The sequence below is a fragment of the Thermobia domestica genome, chromosome 6 (genome assembly GCF_964235325.1).
Source record: "Thermobia domestica chromosome 6, izTheDome1.hap1.1, whole genome shotgun sequence".
Classification (NCBI taxonomy): domain Eukaryota; kingdom Metazoa; phylum Arthropoda; class Insecta; order Zygentoma; family Lepismatidae; genus Thermobia; species Thermobia domestica.
In genome coordinates this window covers 294,125,306-294,146,680 of record NC_137459.1, presented here as the reverse complement: position 1 = coordinate 294,146,680, position 21,375 = coordinate 294,125,306, and the positions used below count along the sequence as shown (strand labels likewise).

General features: G+C 36.1%; 1 long non-coding RNA gene across 6 annotated transcripts in view; it reads left to right on the top strand.

Moving 5' to 3' along the window:
- The window catches only part of LOC145688522 (uncharacterized), a 592,332-nt gene that overhangs the window by 369,236 nt on the left and 201,721 nt on the right, over window positions 1-21,375 (top strand). Inside the window, exon 1 of one of the 6 annotated variants that reach the window (XR_014131928.1) lies at window positions 7,158-7,233. The exons of the other annotated variants lie outside the window; for them this stretch is intronic. This is a non-coding gene — a long non-coding RNA (uncharacterized LOC145688522). Of the gene's footprint in view, window positions 1-7,157; window positions 7,234-21,375 lie in introns of those variants that run through there. 6 annotated transcript variants of the gene reach the window in all.

The window sequence follows — 21,375 nt, the reverse complement described above, 5'->3', positions numbered from 1 at the left end:
TATTTCTTAAGGATGACCGCCCGTGTGAATCGATTTCGTCCATATCTATCTTTTGACGCTTGCTGTGCTAATGGACATGTTGGTAATATCATTCCTTCATGCTTGAGTGTCGGATGCGCAATTGACTAAATCTATGAAGGGGACGTTCAAGTTCAGTACTTTAACATTCATTTTTACTGCGGATAGAGTGATCATAATTTCTACATCTAAACGTGAGACACCTTTAAAGAAAGAAGTTGCGTCCAAAGGTTATTTTGCAATGAATTAAAGACTTCACACTAAGATAGTACTACAAATGGTAATTGAGAAACAAAACAGTGTATATTGTGTTGTTGCGGTGGAAACATAATGAAGTATAGTTGGTTGTAGCTCAGCGTGTCTTTCAGCAGTGAGACACAGACTTACACTGTAAGATAGAATCCAAACCATCGTATTGCGTTCAGATTTCAAAGCTTTCTCACCGGAAATCGGACCCGGGTCCCTGAAAGAAGGCAGAATTACATAATGAACATATATTATGATAAAACTTAATTACGGTGTTTTGTAGTGATGATACATCTCTCTGATTACTGCTATCAGCTCATTGATTATGAGTATGATTTCTGTTGAATACTACAGTAATACTTGTTCTAAGTTTGTCTTTTCATTGCTGTTTCTATGAAAGTTCCTACAACTATACTTTCTGAATTTAAAATATGTGAGCAGAACCCTTAATGCTCATACTAGAGAAACTTTTCCGGACATTATGATTATATATAATAAGGGCTATTGTAATGCTTATCATGCAAGATATATAAATTGAATTTGTGTAGGTATTCGAATATTTAGAGCTGAAATGTTGTTTACTGATCAGTTTAACGTAATCATTCTGCTGAAGTGAATTATAAAGATTATGCATGTCATAAAATATCGGGTCAATACAAGAATGTGCTGTATGAGTTTAACTTGAGGGTCATCACGCTTCCCCATCACTGCTTTGATCTTTAGTTAATAACTGATAAACGATAAAGGATATCAAGAAGTGACGCTGATGGCGTCTATAAAATATAATTAACTTAGCGCCAGGCCTTTTACATAAGTTAAAAATTCGAGTGTGTAGTTCATAACTACATAATTAACAGGCATTCAAACTTATGCACTATATGAAAATTTTGAAATCAACTGTTACTCCATTTAATAGTATTTTATAGGTGTTAACCAACCCAGTTATCAAAATTTTATTGTTACTGAGTCAGTTGCATAAAAGTAAAATAGATGAAGATATATTGAGGAGAAATAGTAAGTTATGCGTATAGAGTATTTACCGTCCTGGTTGATTGATAAGTTTCGCATCTTTCTCTAACCTTATCTATGTGGTAAAACAATCCTGTTAAAGAATCTTGCAAGATCGGCATTGGATTCCATTGACAGCTTACATGGTTAACGTGGTCTATTGAGTGAGACATTGGTTTTCTAAACTTTTCTTCTGTTTCATGTGACATAGCTAGTGTTGTCCACGAGTCCAGACGAGAAATGAAGTTTTCCCGTCTCGATTCTCGAAGAATTATTTCTCGTCTTGGCTTCTCTTGTAAGCTTAGTACACTTTTGCAAAGTATATTCGCGTGTGGTGAATTTTTCTAGGTCCCTTAAAATGTCAGTTTGGCAGCAGACTTGAAATACGATCTAGAAAAAGAAAGACTTGAAATAGTGAGGCAGTCCCAACACACCTTCTTGGCTGTTTGAACTATTCAACTCCATTTTCAAAGCAGTGTTATTTTCAGAACAAAGTAAGCTTTGGCAAATGCAGAAAACTTTATTGTATTTAAAGAAAACGCATTTTCTTTTCTATCAGAAACAGAATGATGGTAACAACCAAGGAGGGTTCCGCTAAGGGGTCCCGTAGCCAGGGTTGAAAAATAAAAAGTTTTTAAAAAAAGAACAAAACATGTGTTTAAAACATGAAAAAGATGTTTAAAATGTTTTAAACATGTTTTAAAACACACACACACACAAAACATGTTTTAAACATTTTAAGACATGATTTTAAGCATATATATTTCAAAATCGTGCACTAACTTGTTTGTTAACATTTCTTGCCCTTTGCTAGCAACCAGTGATGTTATTTTAATATTTTAACACCCGGTTGTATATATATATACAGAGAGAGAGAGAGAGAGAGATAGTAGATGGATAGATATAATTCTCTTAGGAAACAAACTATACAAGGTAGGCAAAAACTTTTTTTTTTTTTTTTTTTTTTTTTTACTGGATACCACAAGTGACAAGAAGTGAGTGACCTACATATCATTCTAATACAAGGTGGTGTAACGAAATTAGGTTCTACTGCAAATATCTGGGAAAAAAATTACCCAATATAGATGGTTGTCAAAAAGTATTGGAAGGACCTTAATATAGCAATGGATCCGCAAGTGTTGATAGTTTGTATGCGTATCGAATATACGTAAGTCACCCTCGTCACTACACTCATGTGATCCCAGTTTTCATTCTTGATATCTGTGAATTTGAGATTAAGAAATAAACCGCTTATACTTTGTTCTACTGAATCATTTGTATAACCCTTTAGCTGTAAGAATTTTTAAAAACAAAGATAGTTAAACTAAAATTTACTGTTTCTGGGTATAACTGGGTAAAATTTACTATTGTCTGGTTATAACAAACGGTTCTGTGAACTCGAAATATTCAACAACCGGTTCTAGCGAACCGGTCGGAACCGGCTGAATAGCACCACTGCTTGCAACCGACTTTTTCATTCATTTTATCCCGGTTAAGACTACACTGTATTGGGTACAGCATATTTCAGTATAGATTAGTAATTCTCAACTTATTTCATATCACGATCCCTTTTTAGTACACCCTCTCCAGTAACTCTCATAAGTACTTACTTGGTTGTAATAAGCTTTTTAGGTAGATTTTAAAATCTATTTACTATGGAGATTTCACACAGTCTATCGATATACATAGTGAAATAAAAGTCCTCAGCACCCTTGTGTGTAGAGAACGGGTTGAGGGAGGATGATGAAACTTGAAAGTGATCTAATACATCAGATGGTGCGATAGCAAGTATCGTTGCGGCCATCTTTGATTGCAATTCGAAATTACAAATGCAAAGGGAGTCATTTTACATATTTTAAGGCTAAAATTTTACCAGAAATACGCTTGTGCGGTTATTTAGCCCTAAGACAAGTCATTTTGGAGTTACTGCTTCTGAACGTTTCCTAGTTATGCCCTTAGGGGCTATACTCATGGTTGCAAAATTTGATTACTATTTCAGAACACTGATGCTAATAAAATTATTTTAAAATAATAAATTTTCGAAAAGTAATATTTGAAGCACACTTCACGTTGTGTTAAGCTTAGAATATTTTCTGCAAGCCTATGCAATTCGTTGCTTTTTTTCAAGTCAATAATTTATTGAAGAAAAGTAATATTTGGGGTGTTCAGAGCACAATAGATCCCAAGTCCATTTTCAATAAACTTCAGTTTTGCTCAGCAAATGAATTCTATTTCAAAATGTAATATCTTCGCAGTCAAGAGTCCGAAATAAATTAAACTAAATCCACGTGAAAGGGCGTGGGATAGTTTCATATGACTACCACTAGACAGGGGCATCAGTGGGGGCAAAAGGGCAGCCTACCATGAATCTCAGATTTTGGGGACAGTAATTCAGTTTTAGAAATCTTTTGATGAGCAAAGTCCAACAGAATAAGTTTGGGGTCCTTACACCGAATAAATACGGATGAAATATAGATGATCAAAACTGGAAATTTGCTTAGGCCCAATTTCCGGAATTTTAAGTAGGCCCGAAACTGGAAAGTAGTGAAACCTTAGGAATCCTAGTCCAAAAATATACAAGAGAGCAATTTAGACCTATAGTTCCTTACGGTCAATAGATATGATGATCAAAGTCCGTATTTGTTCGGTATAATGACTTCATTTTTTTTCTGTGGACTTTGCTCAAGAAATCTGCATTACGCTCCCAACATCTGAAATTCAGGGCAAGGGGCGGATGACCTCTAAACGGACCTCTTTGTGTGTCCGAATGAAAAATTCTCAGGCGCTGTTTAGTGGGTCACCACCAAATTTTGTCAGGATGTAGACAGTCAGAAGTTAGGAATTCAGTTTGCTTACGCGGGCAATACTCAGACCGGAAGTGATAAATAAAAAGAATACAACCGTTTATGTTGATCACTGTAAAGCAAAAGCTGTAATATATTTCTGTAAGTAGTTTTTCTGCAATAGATTAAGTGTCCCAAGAATACAATTCATCAATATATTTTACTCTCTGCTAAAACTGGAAACTAGGGAAACTACTGGAGCTTTCTATTTCGATATTGATCTACAGAGATCTAAAATAAGCGAGAATCGTATTGAAAAGTCGATTTCGCGTTCTAAGAATATGTATAGTCTTCCTTAACCCCCCTATTCAAATCGGAAGTTTCAGATAAAATCCAGTTTCTGGTGTATCGATGCTTGCTATGGAGTAAAAACGGTATGACAAGAAGTGGTTTTCTGCAATCAATTAGGCAAACAAGGAATATATTCCGTTTTCACTCTTTACTACAACCGGAAGTGGTAGGAATACAGGGTGGCCCAAAAGTAGGTATACAGTCCCGTACTGATCAACTCATTGCTTTTTATATAATTTATCAGGTAGACTTACTTTCTTTGTTGTTTGTTCTTTGATCGTATACTCGTTCGTTGTTGTGAGTAAAATGTTGGGGATACAGATTTCAATATTGGCTAATGGAAATGTTCAATATTAGAGGAATGCTACAATCAAGTGGAATTATGCCTGTGAAAATACATTTACACTAACATAGAGAATGAAACTAACCGAAATTTGATGTTACTGGGTTGTCAGTGTTACTAACCTGTTACAAAGTGTTACGTTCTCAAATAATACTAGATGTGCACACGTTAGCATATGATTGCTGGAATCAAAACTTCCCTAAACCTGGGGTAGATTCCGCTTCATTTTCTAAAGAGAAGACGTCCAGGTGTGAAGTCAATTAACGGCGCACAGTTGGAAACAACGCTTCATAGAACAAACTCTTGCATGAAAGTGTTATGGTCTTACAAATGAATGCACATGAGAATAACTTACGTATGAAGCCACAACGTAATTAAATGTTGAAAGCCACAGACGCAATTCCACTTGATTGTATTATTTCTGTAATATTGCATATTTCCATTCACTTTCCCATAGTGAGCCATTGGAGGGATTCAACATTTGAACACCCTGTATCTCGGAAACGGAGTGACATTGGACCCATGTTTATAGGAACGTTTTTACTTACTTGGATGTCCGCAATCACGTCGTCACTTCTGGCTATTCATTTACGTTACACCCTGTATATAAAATATGGAGCTGTCTTATTTTGTTTCCCCTGCTATGAAAAATTAGTTTATTTTCTTCGAACAGACCATTATTATCCCTAATCCAATATATGATGGTAGTCTGTGTAGGCCTATCTGATTTTATCTGTTATTTTTCAAATAGATATACTATTACTCCGAGCCCTACTCTGGCATTCTTAACGTATGTCTGGTTACTGAGAAATAAAATATACATAACATAAATTCGTATTTCGTGTATAATCAACAGATTGTATAGTCTACCTCTCTCTCTCTATGTGATTTGGGACATTCTCATCTCTTAAAATGTGTGTTTCTGTTTGAAGAGCCATGTCTCGTCTTGCATGTTTTGAAAGTTTTATCTTGTCTCATGGCAACAGTGTGACCAATGACGTGCGCAGAATTTTGCCAATGGGCAGATTCGGATACTTTTTTTTGTTGTTGTTGGAAGCTTAATCTTCGTGTATATATGTGTCTTAATACAGCATTTTTTCTTCTTTCTTATTTTGCTCAAGGGGGGCACTAGAACCTTTTCCTTGAGTACCCCATTGAGTGTTTATTTTGATATTTGTATGTAATTTCTTTAAACTCATTTTGCCATATGTTTTGAGGATTATTATTAATAATAATAATGTTAATGTGACACTGGAGTCGATACTTTCATAATAAATTGTACAGGTGTCGCTTAATGCAGTGGTTCCCAATGAGATGGAATATAACTAGTATATCACACAGTCCCATAGATTGTGTCGCTAAGTTTTAAAATTTAAAAAGCTTGAAGCATTTAATTCATGGAGTACGTATTTCTTTTTTTTTTTCTTCTTCGACAAATACTTTTTTTTCTCAATTACAAGAATCGGGTGGGATTTACGAGACATTCAGCACAGTATGTAGTCAGTACATTTCATTCCAACAGATACTTTTCCCCGTACGTAAATTTCATTCCTATCTAGTGATACCTGCCTATGTTAGTAGCTTTAGATTCCACAGAAACTTACACAGTTCTCCTATTTTCAGAGAGATGAGTAGGAAATGGTTACACACAAGAGACTGTCATTATGTACGTATGCAGCAAGTTTGAGAGGGAGGTTGATTTGTCAGGTATAGCTACATTCTAAAACGTGTAGAAGATAAATGTTAGTGAGAAAATAATAAAACATATAACACGAGTAATGAGGGAGAAAGCTTTTTGTTATTTAAATTTATAGCATTCTGTAATTTGTGCATTTGATTCAGTAAAGCTAAGATACTGCCTTATTGTTGTGTTTATCGTTTGACATGCAAGTGAATGAGGAATTTTGTATTCCTGTCGGTATGCATTACACAAATTGCATTGTTTAGTTCCCATGATATCACGGGAAAGCATTATGGGTAAAAGAACATATTCCGATGTTGAGACTAGCCTTTCGTTTCCGAAGTTTCACAGTACGAGGCATTTTCTGCTTCGTTCTTCCTTGCAGCGTTTATTTTGTGGTCTCCATTAAGTTTGGGTGATGAGGCAGAAAATGTAGTAATTAATACTCTTGTGAATTCAATAGGAAGGATAAACAAAAGCAGGAGTCAAAATGAGTTACATCTCCTCAAGAGGAATGTGAGTAACAAACACGCCGTCTCCTGCGGATATTTGGACGACTCTGTATGAAAGAAAATTACACATTTTGAGTTGTACGTGTTTACACAAACGGCAGAAAAGAAACCTCTGTAGCCCGTCTGGAGCTAACAAAAACTTAATATGAGCTCATTTGATAGCAAATGACTCATTCGTCTACAGGTGAAACAGTAGAGGTGCTGCCTCCTGTGGCGATGATTTGACAGTAATGTTGATCGGGTGCTTCACGGATTTGTTAGTCACGGTTAACGGTTCTGGAGGGACTAACGGTAGGCTATTTTTTCACGATGCTACTTCATGTTAAAATTTTCTATGAAAATAGACTGCAGCTTCTGAGATTACTCATATTAGTGTATTATAAGTATTTCTTACGTTGTGTTCTATTCTCATTGATATACACTATTTTTCTCTGCGTATAGAAGGTGTGTCGTACTTGACTGTTGCTTTCAGACTCATTAATTCAAGCGGCAATGTATTTATTTTAAAGAATACTGCATTAATTTTATTCGTGGTGGTTCTTTTATATTCAGAATAAATCATCTGTAACTCAGGTAATATTCACTTTTTAAGAAGGGGGCCGCTATGGCTCAGTGGTAGAGCGTTCACCTCTGGTGCTTGGGGTCCTTGGTTCGATCCCATCTCGCGCCAAGTGAACTTTGTAGTGATCAAACATCGTGTGGGTGGGTTTTCTCGGGGTTCTCCCGTTTCCTTCCACTTTCTTAATTCCACCATTTCCTTCATTTATCATCTCAGTCTCCTTTAGCCTGGCCGGCATAACTGTGGAATGTTATGCGACAAACTGGGTCATTATTATTATTATTATTATTATTATTATTATTTTATCAGTCTGTGTTCATCGTAATTTTCTTTAGCTATGCGATACACGTTACCGTTCTGTTATCTACGAGAGCTTTACCACTAGGATGAGATTTCATGGGGTTAAACGGATGAAAGAAACGTAAAACTGTCTGGGCAGTTCAAGTTATCAGTCAAATTCTGCAAGGCTCTTCTGGATTGTTCAGCCACGTCAAGTCTCGCATTGTCGTGATGGAACGACACACCACGGTTCAACGTTGTCGGACGTGTTCGGCGAATGACGGCCCGAAGTTGAAAGAAGCATCACATTAAGATGTAACAATCAGTTCCTCCTTTCTTCTGGAAATATTTTGGAGTAAACTTCCAGATTAGTGTTGTAAACGGTTTGAAATAAAACTAACGTTCTGAAAAGAATCCAAGGCTAGGGAAAAAAGTGGAAAGTTACGGAAGAAATAATTTTATTAAATCTTTTCAGCAGTTCTTTGTTACAGTTGTTTTAATACTAAATTAAGCACCAAATGTTACGAAATATCCCTGTTGCATACAATTGCGTTATTTGCCTAGTCTCATACGGCAAGATTAATGACAGAATTTTTCTTGTTTTATTCAGCTAAGACCGAATGAATGAAAAATGTAAGAGACTCGCCTGGTATATTACTACCTTATTTATGCATAATGCAGGCATATATCTTAAGTCAATAGCTGATAGTAATAGTAACCATTAATAGTACAGTGGGTTACGTAAACCGTATAGGCCTATGGGACAGTTAAATCATTAACTTGCATTGGTATTCCGGTTTTAACACCGTGTGTGGGGGTTTTCTCGGGGTTCTCCCGTTTCCTCCCACTTTCTTCATTCCACCATTTCATTCATTTCTCATCATCACAGTCTCCTTTAGCCTAACCGGCATAACCGTGGGACGTAAAACTCAGATTCCATTCCATTCGTATTCCGATTTTGCTTTACCTAGTTTCATTCGACTGTTAGTATTTTTTTTTTTTTTTTTAATATTTATCTTTTTTTAAAACTCGCTACTTTGATTCGTCACAATGTAGGATGAACAGAGTAATTTTGAATATTAGTATGGACTTCATTAAACACGCCGAATCTTGCAAATTATATATAATTTCGAATCAATTCAGGTTCATATTTGAAGTTTAATTGAAGTCTTTGGGTACTGTTCATTGTCGACCTTGGCTGCTACGTGCTAATAGATAACGGTGTTAAGCACTTCGTTTGATCAGTTGGTTCGGAGTTATTCTCAGCACCATAGCTACAGGAGGTGAAATATAGTACGTAAGGGTTTATAACTTAATGTGAATTTAAATCTGGACACACTAGCTCCCACAGAAAATCAGAATATTGTGTCTCACACCAAAGACGCGTATGGTAAACCATTTACCCACGACAGAGCTCAAGAAGCAATTTATTGAATTATAGACACTTTGAGTGACGCACGGATAGTTTTTCATTTATATTATTGATTTATATAAATACACTGATAATATTTTGACAGTTTCATCTATTTCTCGTATATAGTTAATAAACAATGAAATCTATTAATCCTATGAGTCTTCCTTTTAAACTAAATGTAATTGATAATGCTTGCAAGTGAATTATGATAAAGGTTAATGTAACGTAAGAAGTGCGAGGAAGGGGAGAGCCGAGAGGAAACTCTGGAACACCATTCTCCTTCCAAAGACTCACTTAGTCTAACGATAAACCAGGGAAGAAAATGTTGGTGCTGATTTGTTTTTTAAATAACTATGATTTATTTCGTTAATGAAATCTTTGTTGTTCATTTTTTTAAGTCATATACTGGTGAACATAAGCAGACACAAGTGAAATTAATATGAATCGTCATTGGCTGTTCAATGTTCCTTTCAATCAAATATGTATTTTTCTGTTTATTGTTGAGAATACAACCTTTGAATGAGGGTAGTAGCAATCCTCTTCAAACAATGTACACAGTTTAGTAGCTGAAATTGTAGGATATTAAAATGTATATATTAAAGAATTGCAGTGGATGCATTAAATACTATTACTGTAACTGGCATTTAAGTTATCACGGTCTTTGCTGGTTTTCCGGGATTTTCTCCCAGGATGCACAAATGAGCCTACGAATACGTACTTACTTTGGCAATAATAATAATAATAATACTAATAATAATAGTTATATACTGCTCATCCGGTGGACAAAGTTCACTCATTTGTGGATACGAATGCTGGATTTAATACTGGTTTCTTAATTCTCAAAATCAAACTGGCAGTACTTCCTATTAGTATTTTTAATGTTTAGTGAAGCTTTTTTTTTTTTAATACAAACTTATTAAAAATTTGGACAGTAGTTAGGGTTGAAAACTTCTATGTGAAGTTTTCGTTAGAACTGAAGAAAGCAGCAGCAGTTCAGTGAATGCTATTAGTCTTATTTCAAGAGTTCTTTAAGAAAAATCATTGTACGGTAGGCTTTTCTGGAAGTTTTCTCCAGGAGGCGTTATGTAAATTGGGAAATTCCTCTTGGTTGCCTAGAGAGGAATTGTTGAAATACGGAGGGAAACTAGTTTTTCTTCATTGTCTCGAGTAAAGTATTTTAAATTAGTAGACAGCACGGGAATTGGCTGCAACTCGCGAGTTATATGTAGTAAGAAACAAAAAGACTCTTTTTTACGAGATGAATATGAAACTATCAGTTAAGTTAACTATGCAATATGAATTTAGAATTATAAACGAGAAATAACGGTAGCATTGCATTGTAGTTAGACAATTTCCAACTAAGGTTTGATTCTACCCTAATGTCCTTCCACCCAATGGACCATGTCTTCATTTAACACTGAAATGCGTTCGCGTTTCTGATTTCGCTTAAACAAAATTTAAATTAGTTAAATTCATGCATTTTATGTAGGCATTTATTTATAAATACTATTGACCATATTTATAATTTAATGGTCTAACACACTAAGTTCTGTTCTGCTTGCTGAAGTGAGTTCGAGTGCATATGTGTACGTGGAAGGGAACTACGGAAGATTTTTCTTCCATAGTTAACCAAGCAAACGTAGGCTATTGGTTACCATTCATCCTTCCAAATCAATAGGTCCTGGGTTCAAATCTGGTTATCGATATCCCGAAAGCTTGTTTCAAGGTTTTCGCTCAGTTCTACCGGGGAATGTTGGGATAATACTCAAGGGGCGGATCGAGGACGGACTTCTGGGGGGGGGGGGTTGTAATACTGCTACTTAGAGGTACTTTTAATAGCTCCAAACTCTGGGATGGGTTTTATTTATATATAAAAATAATGAAGTTTGCTCTTCTGGGGGATGCATTGTCCCCTTCTGCCCCTATAATACTCGTACCTTTAAACTTAGACCCTGGCAGGTTTCCATCCACTTCCTTTCAAGGAATGCACAGGAGACGAGGTTTAAGACTTTTCGTTACTTGAAAATATATGCTAGTCCCATCTCGAAATTTGAGGCGAGATTTTGTTTTCGAGACGATACAAAAATTATACTACACACAGTAAACAATGAAGTGTGTGAAATTTTGCAACATTCTGATCAATATTATCGCACTTTCACTTATATATATTCGGACTAGCATAATTTGTGTAAATAGGTATTAATGAAAATCTCACAGCTTAGAATTAAATGCAGCTGTTAGTACACCATGTTCAATACCCACAACATTAATAATGCACAGTCTGCTACAGAAGTAACTACTTTATGTACATTTGCGTATAAAATATAGCATTTTTGTCAATTACCCTCTCGGTGGCTCAGTGGTAGAGCATTCACCTCTGGTACATGAAATCCTTGGTTCGATCCCAGCTTTCGCCAAGTGAAATTTGTAGTGGATAATACACCGTGTAGGTGGGTTTTATCAAGATTCTCCCGTTTCCTCCCACTTTCTTCATTCCACCATTTCATTCATTTATCATAGTATCCTTTAGCCTGACCAGCATAACTGTGGGACGCAAAACTTGGATTTAATTTCAAAAAATCTACTCATTTCTTTAGTTTTTATCTTGTATAAACTTCCATGCCCCAGCGCATCATAATGGAACTGCTTTGCAAACATATGTGCTACTGTCAACAATCATTTTCAAAATTTCAGAATTATTTTATGATGTAATTTTAGAAAATATTGTACTGTGAGCTTTCTTTTTATTTTTTTTTATAGACATTTCAACTTAACACTTGAATGATTGAACGCACTGTTCTGTAATTAATATAGGCCTATTTAGTTATTATACTGTACCTCACGCTTTTACTAACATACGTTCAGTACTGTCCATAATTTTCCAGAAAGTCTAGTATTATGCGGGCTTAATTAGGTCCACATTAACTTGGTGAACCTAATACTGTACTTATATTATTTTCTCATACAGTGGAACGAAACCTATTTGTGTACAGTATGGTGCAGAGAAAACTACGTTCTCTTGAAGAAATTCGCAATTGTGTTAAGATCAAAATGGATGGCATTATGAAATAAATTATGTAGCGGAGTATCGGCTTAATGTGGTGTTCATACAGTGAGATACTCGCAGAGCGCATTAAGTAAGGCCTGGAGAGTCTTCATGAATCAAGAGTACAGGATCATGAAAATAAATTAATTAGGTTGTGATGAATTCATTTTTGGATTATTAAGAGCCATTGTGCTGCGTACAAATTTAATCTCATATTAGTCTAAACAAAACTGATCATTTTAGAAAACAATAAATTTGTTAATTTACTTTCACTATAGTGTAACTAGTACGTCTCAGTCCGTATTGCTCATGTCCTGTGGATTTGAGTACATATTGACTGCAAGGGCGTATTTGTGGAACCAGATGAAAATTATTTCGAGACTTGCCAATATAAAGTAGTCCATGGAATTTATTGAAATGCTATTTTCATGCAACGTAATCGTTTGTCTATGGTCACTGCCACTTAATGATTTTGTTACATTCAGATCCTCTTTCATGTGGGAGCTATTGAGGAAACAGACGTTACAGCTGACCCCCATGGGCCTTCCAAACACCTGGCATGCGATGTATCGAACCTGTAGGGAAGGCAGCTGTTAGCGCAATTCGTTTTCTTGCAGCTAGCGCCTGTTTGCTAGGTAAATTAGACGGAATAGGTGGGAAGCAGACTGGACTTCAAGTACCAAATGACCTTAGATCTTACTAGAAAATTTAGAGAGAACACAAAGCGTATGTGGTGACAAATAAGAAACCACACTAATGCATGTGATGAGTACTTTGTACTAATCAATTGTAGTAACGCAGAAAAAGTGAACATATTTAAATATTTGGGTGCAATTGTCACAAATAACAAAGTTGGCAAATAAATTAGAAGTGCACTGACGATGGGAAATGTATGCCATACTCGGTACTCGATTTTTATCGTAATATGAAGACAGTTAAAATTGAATATCAGTATGGTCACTATTGCCCCAAGACACACTATGGGTGCGAGACCTGATTTCTAAGACATGAGTAAGACTATTCTTCTAAGAGACTTCTTTGTGCTCCTAGAAGATTGAAAATAATCTGAAATATTAGCCCTGGAAGAATGATGTGGCAATCGCAACTGAATGGATTAGAAACAGGGTAAACTTCAACGATGATGGCATTTTTTCTGTCATTAATACTGAATCCCTTAAGCCATAAAATGCATTATTATTATTATCATAAGTTAAAGCTCTGCTACTCAGTTAATTTAGTATGCATAACAATCTAATGTATTTCGAGATATTTGACAGCGAAAGTTCGTTCTGATCGCAAAATTTTTGTTTACCATAATCCTAGAGATTCATTATAGAATTCAGTTAGTTTTATTCTTGTAACATATCATACTATCTTAAGACCTAATTAAGAATATCGAAAGTATTCCACTGATAAGTAAAATACTAAATGCCGTATATATAACCGTATAGCTGTAAGTGTTTTATAACCGTAAGTGTTTAAGGTGTAATGATGATTATATTACGTAAATCAATATGAGGTACGAATGGCATAAATACAAATTTGCTAATTTGAATGTAATGAACAATTTTAGCACTAAACATGAACTGCAATATTTTTGCAACAAAACTGTGCATACATTTCGATACGTATAAAACAAACCTTTTAGTGTGTGACTAGGCCTATTCCTATGCTGTGAAACTCTCGATCAATTTAACTACTTTTGTTCGTTTGAATATCTTAGTTTCAAATATGCATTAAATTCTGTGGGCTTTAATCTAATCCATTTGCAGTATGTTCACTATATTTTCTATGAAAACTGTCTAAAGTGAGCTACGAAGCAAGTTATGTACCTCATATGTGAAATTATCCCATAAAATGCAAGTATTCAATATATTTCTTCAAATGTGTTGGGAAATACAAAGGTGCTTGTCAGGGCCGGATTTAGAAGGGGGGTGCAAAGGTGCACGTGCACTCCCCCTTCGTTGTAAATATCCACTATCTAATGATAGCTAGCAGTGAAAATAATAACACTTTCCGAAACTTTCTGCCATCACGTTTCCGTTTTGGGCTTAAAAGAAAGGAGAGCTTTCCAAAAGCAATAGTTTGTCGAATTTCTAAAGGTCGAAGGAAAAGGATTCATCAACCAATCAATATAACATTTGTCAAGTAGGGAAGAAAACAGAAGCCAGGAGGAGAGAAGACCATTTTTCTTCTTCTGTATAACACTTACGACCCTCTTTGAAATACTTTCCTCCGTTCTATGCATTAGTGTTGTCTGAGGAAAGAATATTGTCACACATCACTTTGAAGAGTTTCAGTATGATTGGTTATTTTGGTAGTTATTGGTGCACCCCCCTTCCCTCAGACAATCCTGGATCCGGCCCTGGTGCTTGTAAATGTTCCTTATTTGTTCAGAGAATACTCAATTCACGTATCATATACTGACGAAGTCTCACACCATGTAGTGCCCACCACAGTGCTTTAAAATGACGGATAAATTTTGGTGGTTCAAAATTTTTCGCAGGACACTCTTCAAACGTTCAATTTCATATTTACTATTCACCGAAAAAAATACCCAAGCGTACAAATGCTTGATTTTATTTAATTTTTAGTGTGCTCTAGTATTAAATGTTCGTTAACCTATGCACGGCTTTTTTGCACAGTTGACATTACAATTTGTCTTTCTCTATGGTTTTAGGTAAAGCTATTATCTGAGATCCGAGAGTTCTTCTCCAATGAGTTTCTAGTGTACTTAAACCAGTAATGCTGTGCGTTCTTGAAGCGAACGATCTTCCCTCTTTCTTCTCCCTAATTTCGACCCCAAACTATAGGAGTATGTGTAATCTCCAACAAAATGCACACACTCTATTTATATATAAAATCGGATTAGTGGTGTATGTATGTGTGTGTATGTGCATATATATATATATATATATATATATATATATATATATATATATATATATATATATATATATAATATGCGTGTATGTTTCAGCATAGCTCTGGGACGCCTGGAGCAATTTCAATCAAACTTGGTATTCATATGACTTAACCTGAGAAAAATATTGAAGTAAACATCCCTAGCACCCCAAGTGGTGGGGTTTGAAGAGTTGACGTGAAAATAATTAAAACCCATAGCTTTCTGGTCGCTGACACTATACTGTTGAAGTCCAAAGGTAAGCTCCATCAGTATGGGCAAGTGAGGAGGAGTGAAATGTCTAAAATAACAGAAATTAGTTTCGAATTCATAGTTTTCGGGGTTGCTAAGCTGACTGGTGGTAAAACCGATGACATTTAAGCCCAGGTTTAGTCTAACAGGAGGAATATAACCGTGTAGAACCCTGCTGATTAAAAAAAAAGACTTATAGAACTTTGTATACACGACTCCAAAAGTGCATTACCACCTGCATTTCTCGTTTTCCTGCAATAGCAGGCAACCCAAAAAGCTCGGCGGTTGGGTTGGTTCCGAATTCGAAAGGCGTTGGACTAAACCTAGATTTTGTAAAAAATATATCAGTGTGGCAAACTGCAAATAAGAGAATAAAACAAATTGTTAAAAATAAAAATTTTATTATGGTGACGGAGTTAGATGAGATCAAATGTTACAAAATGATCTTGCTTAAGCAGTTCAAACAAGATGAATGGAAAGAAATAGATATCAGAGAAAAGCATTTCATCCTCCCCATCCAAAAAAAGAATCTCCTACAAAAAATAAAAAGTTACATAATGTAAAGTTTTAATATAAAAACCCCACTCTAAATGGTGAAAGATGACACCCGACAGGCAAGAACAACTGAACCAAAGTCAATGAAATTGTGCACAGATACCGCAGACGTAAAACTAAAGAATTCGAGTTTCGTATTTTCCTGCAAAAACGGTTGGTTGGGGCACGGACCCCTCCAAACCTTTAATCACGAAATATCAAAACTGCTACTAACATAATGTCAGATGTGTATAAAGGATTTTCAAATTTGACTCCCGAAACGCAAAAAGAAATGAACCGAAGTGAATGAAATTGTGAACAGATACTGCATACGTAAAATGAGGATACGAGTTTCGTATTTTAATGTAGATAACGGTTAGGTGGTGCTCGGACGCGTCCAAAACTTTGATCACGAAAAATCAAATGTGCTAGTAACAGTATGTAAGATGTGTGTTAAAGACATGAAGAATTGCAAAGAAATTTTTGTATGGACAATACACAAAAAATAAAGGAAAACGTTTTTTTTTTTTTTTTTTACTTTCTGCGGAAGAAACGGTTTTAGGGGCCATAAGCTCTCACCGAAAATTATGAATGTTGACGCCGGAAAGGAAAACAGAAGTGAACCGAAGTGAATGAAATGGTCCACGGATATTGTAGATATAAAATGAGGGAATATGGGTTTGGTATTTTGCTGGGAAAAGGGGTTGGATGCGGCACGGACCCCCCTAACCTTTGATCACGAAATATGATAAGTGCTAGTAAGAGTATGTCAGGTGTGTGTAAAGGACAAGAATTATTGAAACGAAACTTCTTGTATCGATAATACGCAAAAAATAAAGGAACACCGGTTTTTCTATGCTCTGCGGAAAAACGGTTTTAGGGGGCAGAAACTCCCACCCTAAATTTTCAAATTTGACGCTGGAAGGCAAACAGAAGTGAACCGAAGTGAATGAAATTGTCCACGGATATTGTAGATATAAAATGAGAGAATATGGGATTGGTATTTTGCTGGGAAAAGGGGTTGGATGCGGCACGGACCACCCTAACCTTTGATCACGAAATATGACAAGTGCTAGTAACCGTATGTCAGGTGTGTGTAAAGGACAGAAAGTATTGAAACGAAACTTCTTGTATCGATTATACGCAAAAAAAAAGAAAGGAACATCGGTTTTTCTATGCTCTGCGTAAAACCGGCATTAGGGAGTAGAGGCTCCCAAACAATAACTTGAAAATTGACGCCCGAAAGGCAAAAAGAAGTGAACCGAATTGAATGAAATTCTGGACAGATATTGTAGACAAACTGAGGTAATACGGGTTTCATATTTTCCTGGAGAAAAGATTGGGTGGGACACGGACCCCTCCGAACCTTTGGTCACGAAATATCAAAAGTGCTATTAACTGTTTGTCAGATTTGTGTAAAGACATGGCGAATTGGCACGAAACTTTATGAACGGGCAATACGAAGAAAATAACTGATTAAGGGTTATTTTCTGCAGAAAAACGGTTTTAAGGGGCAAAAGCTCTCACCCAAAATTATGAAAGTTGACGCCGGAAAGGCAAACAGAAGTGAACCGAAGTGAATGAAATTGTCCACGGATATTGTAGGCACAATATGAGGGAAAATGGGTTTGGTATTTTGCTGGAAAAAAAGTTGGGTGCGCACGGACCCCCCTAACCTTTGATCACGAAATATTAAAATTGTTAGTAACAGTATGTCAGATATGTGTAAAGGACATGAAGAAGTGCAACATAAGTTTGTGTATGGACAATAGCCAAAAAGTAAACGAATACGGGTTTTTTATATTCTGCGGGAAAACGGTTTTAGGGGCAGAAGCTTCCACCCTAAATTTTGAAAGTTCACGCCCGAAAGGAAGAAAGAACTGAACCGAAGTTAATAAAATTTGCACAGATTTTGTAGACATAAAATAACGGAATACGGGTTTTGTATTTTCTTGGAGAAAACGGTTGGGTTGGGCACCGACCCCTCCAAACCTTTGATCACAAAAAATTAAAAGTGCTGGTAACAGTATGTCAGATGTGTGTAAAGTACATGAAGAATTGCACCGAAACTTTTTGTATGGATAATACGCAAAAATTAAAGGAATACGGGTTCTTTTATGTTCTTCGAAAAGCGGTATTACGGACAAAAGCTCCGACCCAAAATTTGCAAATTTGACTCCCGAAAGACAAAAAGAAGTGAACCGGAGTGAGTGCAATTGTGCACAGAAATTGCAGACGTAAAATGAGGGAATACGTTTTTTTATTTTCCAGGAAAAAAGGGTTGGATAGGGCACGAACCCCTCCAAACCTTTGATCTTCAAATATCAAAACTGCTAGTAACAGTATGTCACATGTGTGCAAACGACATTAAAAATTGCAACAGAACTTTGTGTATTAACAATACGCAAAAAATAAAGAAATAAGTTTTTTTTGTTCTGCGGAAAAACGGTTTATGGGCCAAAAGCCCCCACCCGAGATTTTGAAATTTGACGCCCGAAAGGAAAGAAGAAGTGAACCGAAGTGAATGAAATTGTGCACAGATACTGCAGAGTAAAATGAGGATACGAGTTTCGTACTTTCCTGGAAAAACGGTAGTGTAAGGCACAGACAATTCGAAACCTTTGATCACGAAAAATCAAAAGTGGTACTAACAGTATGTCAGATGTGTGTAAAGAACATGAAGAATTGGAACATAACTTTCTGTATGGACAATACGCAGAAAGTAAATGAATACGGGTTTTTTATGTTCTGCGGGAAAACGGTTTTAGCGGGCAGAAGCTCCCAAACAAAATTTTGAAAGTTGACTTCCGAAAGGCAAAAAGAAGCGAACCGAAGTGAATGAAATTGTACGCAGATATTGTAGACATAAAATGAGGGAATTTGGGTTTCGTATTTTCCTGAAGAAAACGGTTGGGTAGGGCACTGACCCCTCAAAACCTTTAATCACGAAATATCAAAACTGCTACTAACATTATGTCAGATGTGTGTAAAGGACATGAAGAATTGCGACGAAGCTTTTTGTATGAACAATAGGCAAAAAGTAAACGAATACATTTTTTTATTTTCAAGGGAAAAATGGTTTTGGGGTCACAATCCCTCGTCCAAAATTTTGGAATTTCACCCCAAAAGGCAAGAAGAATTGGACCGAAGTGAATGATATGTGCACTAATATTGTAGAAGTAAGATGAGGGAATACATGTTGCGTATTTTCTTGAAAGGAAAAAACTATTGAGTGAACCGAGGCGTTGAGTGGCGGTATCAGTGGACCGAACCGAATGAAATTGTATGTAGATATTGGATATCTAAAATATGGCCTTCCGTGTTTCACAAGTGTCGTGTCTCCATCCGACTTCTGCAATTTTGGCAGGTCAAGTAACAGAAGTGCAAACAGTATAGCGTATTTTATAGTATTTCAGGAGGCACCTTTAACCCATGCAATGTTTTTCCGCATAAACAAAAACACGTGTCGATTTATTTCGTATTGCTGTTGATCTGTCAAATTTGAAGCAAACCGGATAGGGACACTTGAGAAACACGATAGGACTTATTTTACACCTGGTCTATATAATATCTACTAACAAGTTTGATTTCCTTGGGTCCACTTCTTCCTTCGCTATTATGGTAGTATCTTCCTTTTTCGGATGGGGCCTAGGTCCCAACACGGTTCTTCCGCAAAAATTAAAACACTTTTCATATATTGTTTTAAAAATAGTCCCTTTACGAAGTTTCGTTGCAATTCTCCATATTCTTTAGGAACTACTGACGTATGCTTATTTGTACTTTTGATATTCCGTAATCAACAGTTTATAAGGTCCGTGCCTCACTCGACCGCTTTTTTTTCGGAAAATACGAAACCCAATTATCTCATTTTACGTCTACAATATATGCACACAATTTTATTCGATTCGGTGCACTTCTTCTTGCATTTTGGGCTTTAAATTTCAATTTTTTTTTGAGGGGGCTCTTGACCCCTAAAACAGGTTTTTCCGCAAAAAATAAAAGAAAAGCCGTATTCGTTTTTTTTTTTTTGCGTATTGTCCCTACACAATGTGTTGTTCCAATTCTTCATGTCTTTCAAGCACTTCTGACATTTTCTCTTATTAGCAGTTTTGATATTTTGATATTTCGCGATCGCGATTTTGATATTTCGCGATCAAAGTTCTGGAGGTGTCTGTGTCCCACCTAAATGGTTATCTTTTTCTCAGGAAAATAAGAAAAAAGGTATTCCCTCATTTTATATCTACAATATCTGTACACATTTTCATTCACTTCGATTCACTTCCTCTTGCCTTCCGGGCCTTCACTTTTTTTTTGGAGGGGTCCGTTCCCCACCTAACCGTTTTCTCCAGGAAAATACGAAACACGTGTTCCCTCATTTTATGTCTGCAATATGTGTGTAAAATTTCGTTTACTTCGGTTTACTTGGTTTTTGCCTTTCGGGCGTCAACTTTCAAAATTGTGGGGGCTTTTGTCCCTTAAAACCGTTATTTCCGCAGAAAATAAGAAACCCGTATTCGTTTATTTCATGTGTAGTATCTACCTTTCAAATTTTATCAAAATCGGAGTGTTACGCTTCGGAAGTGTTACTTGTTAGTAATAATATTTCTTTAAAATTTTACAAACAAATAGACGGAATTAAAGCGAAAAATTGGGATGAATTGGAACTTTCGGCTCCTACCAACATTGAAACAAATGACAGCACAAGTATTCAATAGACATGAAATTTGAAACTGAGATTTAACTATATTTCTGTCATGATTTTAATGCACACTGCAATGTTCTTAAATGCTAATTAAGTTAGGATTTTACATCCAAATTAAGTTGCAACATAATAATTCTTGTTAGAAAACCCGAATCGGCAATGAGAATTTAAGATTAGCCGATACTTTAGATACCATGGGAAAAAGGTTGAAGAGTGTAACCTAAGTGTGTGGCCAAGTGGGTTGCGAGGCGATTTAATATATTGCATGTCTTCTACTCGGCAGCGTCCACCTCAACCGTTTCATTTTATTTGAAAAGAAAACATTTTTATCATGAGTTACACTTAAGGATGCGCACGAGACGAATCGAGACAGGATTTTCCTGACAAAATTCGAGTCGAGACACGGCTCTTCCAATAGGGAAATATACATTTTTCGAGTCGAGACATCACCTTTCCAGCACATTTTCGAGACGAGACAGCCACAAATCTTGTCTCGTGCGCATCCCTAGTTACATTAGCACACACTACATGAGTGAGAATTTATATTATGATAGAATATACTATGAACTTTAATAGAAAAAGTGTCGACATTCGATAATTATTAGGTAGTAAGATTTCAATAGATTCAGGGTTGATCGTGCCGTGTGTGAAGTTATGAAATATGAATTGGTTTCAACAGGTGTGGATCCAAGGGGAATTTTATAGGGGCTACAACCCCCGATGACGCTCAGGTATACACTGGATA